Genomic DNA, 3,392 nt, shown 5'->3' on the forward strand with positions numbered 1-3,392 from the left:
ATGGTTGAAAAGTCTCAATATGCACGTTGATACATACTCTTCATTAGGGTGATATGGGTTCTCTGTTTTCCTGTCTCCCCTTTCAAAATAGGCTATGTCCCACTTTACAAAACAAAATTGGCCAAGATGCTCTGGGAAACAAACCAGCCAAGAATCTCACTGGCTTAACCCACAGATATTTATTTCTCATTTATGCTACACATTCAACCAGGAAAAGATTGGGTCTTTGTGTCCTGAGCCCTCACTCTGTGGCCCGGGGAGTCACTGGAGGGAAGGCTGTCAACCATCATAAGGGAGGGAAAAGAGAACTCTGGAGGGAAGGATCTGGCAGTGGCACTTAATGCTTCAGCTGGAAAGGACACCCTTCATTCATTCCCCTTTACAACACAGTCCCTCAGTGCCACAGAGCCTGCCATGAGCCTGGAAGCTAGAGTTCCTGGGCAGGAGCAGTGGACAGCTTTTAGATTATCATGAAGGTTTTGCCCCTCCCCCTCCTGAATTTTACCATGGTGGTGTATACAGACCCAGCACCCAGCAAAGAAACTTCTGGACACGCTGTTTTCTGGGATGCTTCCCCTCATGATCAGTCCATGGATCAATAAAGGTGCATAAGGCTTCCAGTCTTACCCTGTCCTACACATGCTTCATTTTAAAGATACAGCAGTGTATTAGAAGCAGTCTTCTGCCTTGGTGGATTGTCCTGAAAAGTGACATTTCAGAGAGAAGGAAGTGCTGGCAATTGTCTTCTAACCCTCCCCTCTGTCTGCTCACAAGGATTGCTACAAAGCGCATTGCTCTCTGAGGGTACAGCAAAGGGGACATTGGTAAAATAGACAGATGCTAAAAATGACTGTTTCTCTTTTTTTCTCATTTATTTAAATATAAGCAATTTTCTTCAGCTGCTGTCAATCTTGATCTCTAGGGTGTGTCATTGACAGGGAAGAAAAGCATATAAAAAGATTGGTGATGCTATTTGCTTTCAAAGTAGCTGGGGTCCAAATTTTTTAAGTGATAGTGAATTTTTTTCTTTTTATAGATTTGGTGTTTATCATTCAATTACTGGTTAAAGCATATTTTATCAAGTCATATCTTCAAAATATTTGTTTTATCTTCTAAATTATTAACATTTTTCTATTATTACAATTTTAAACCATATAATAGTTGCTAGAATAATTAATTTGTAAGCAGTATATAAGACATTTATTCATTAAATGTAGAAAATGCTTGCTCATGATGTGAACAAAATTAATGGAACTATTCTTGAATTTTTACACATGATTTTTAGTTAATTATTCCAAAAAGCCAAATGGAAAATTCCAATACATGCATGTGCACACACTTAATAAATACCATATTTTTATCATATTCCTCTCTTCATAATAACATCACTTTATCTACATATTACATTGCATTATTAAAAATTAAGATGTAAGAGTATAGATTTATTATTGCTTTTTAACTTTTAAAATGGATAATTTCATTATACTGAATCTATATAATTTTAATCATAATTACTTTTAGTAAACTATATTACAAAATGTGTTCCATAATTTATTTTGCAGTGCTTTTGTAATATTCTTTGAAGTAAATATTATCATGTTTATTTGAATGTTGTTTATAATCCTTATAAATAAATATTGGCATATTTAGTTAAATTGAAAAATGCAGTGAGTGTTTTTCCAACACAAAATAAATCTGATTTAGTTGATAGATTTGAAAATGAGGAATGTCTTTGCTAATTAAGTTTCATAGCAGACATTAAGATGAATGCCCTAAATCTATAGATTTATATGAGGTTGCTTCAAAAAGTTCATGGAAAGATTTGTATTATCTTTCAATTTGAATTATGTAACTTTTAATACATATTTAAAGCATATGATAAGGTGAAAAGGATCATTATAAATACACTGCATTAAAAAAGTTTTAAAATAAAAAATAATTTGATTGTCTTAAGTCGTTTTTAAGAATAAGCTTTTATTTGTACTTTACAGAAAAACATACACAGATAATAAATGTACACGTCACAGAATTATTACCAAGTGAACCCACCTACATATCAACCGCGTAGGTGAAAAAGTGAAAGAACATTACCAGCATCTCAGAAACCTTCCTCTTCTTAATCTGCCAACTCTTTTTAATATATTGTTTTGAATAAGTTACTGCTAAGTGAAAACTAAACCCAAAACAAAACGAATGACATAAACAAGAAGAAGAGTCGCTAATAAGTGTGGTATATAAGATGATTCAGTAAACACGTGAGAAGAATATTTTCCCTCCCCACTGATGCTTGGCTTGGTCATGTGACTTTGGCCAGTGGAATATGGGCAGAAGTGGCAGTGTGCCCCTTCTGAGCTTAGGCTTTAAGATGCATCCCATGCTTCGACCACTGGCATGTGTGAACATGCCCCAGGTAGTCACTGCAACTTCATCCTGAACCCCAGAATGAGACACACGAACAGACCAGACCTGCAGCCTAAACCAGATTTGCTCCAGGTGACCTACATCCTTGCTAGGGAGAAAAACAACTGCTTTTTGTTCAATGCACTGAGATTTTGTGGGTTACACAGCAGAGGCTGACTAATATAATAATCATTTGGTAAATCTCTACAAAGCTTAAGTGAATGAACTCTAATGACTGGTTAACATATCAATTTTTTGCTTTCAACTAAATGAATTAGAATGAATTAGAATTGTCAAAAGATGGATTACTGAAACTAATTTCATCAGACGGTGACTCTTGCCATATGATTCAGAAGTGGGTAAACAAATTAAGCAGCATTGCTATAACAAAACTTCCATTTCTGTCTATTTATATAAACAAGGTTTTTCAGTGCTTACATCTGGAACCGTGAGATATATAAATAGAGTTAATGTGAGTCCTGCCTTATTCAAATCATAAGTAATATTTATTCACGGATACACGAAAATAACCTGATCCCATGCATCTCATTATTTCCAATAATTTAAATTTTTTTGTTTAATAATTATTTATGAAAATTTGTAATACGCTTCTGTCGTTTTGGCTAATTATGTACTACTAACAATTGAAATAATAGTTCTATCCAAGAGGCAATTAACTCTTAGAGCTTCATGTTCGCAGGTAATTAAAATATTAAAGTTTTAATTTATATTCATATTTTTAGTATAGAAGAAAATGGTGATTAACATAGAATTTCAAAAATAAATGTATGTTAAAATAAATTCTTGGGGCGAGGGATCTGAAGTGGACTGGGAATAGAAGTCCAAGGAGAACAAGGGATAAAATACAATTTTCCACTGTTCAATGAAATCTGATTCATATACTCTTAAGAGTGAATGGTGCTGGGTATCAAATTGCTATGGTACTGGGATGTCACTGAATATGATGGGATTTAAGTTTTATTTTTTAAATG

The sequence above is a fragment of the Galeopterus variegatus genome, unplaced genomic scaffold (genome assembly GCF_000696425.1).
Source record: "Galeopterus variegatus unplaced genomic scaffold, G_variegatus-3.0.2 Scaffold3620, whole genome shotgun sequence".
In the NCBI taxonomy this organism is placed as follows: Eukaryota; Metazoa; Chordata; class Mammalia; order Dermoptera; family Cynocephalidae; genus Galeopterus; species Galeopterus variegatus.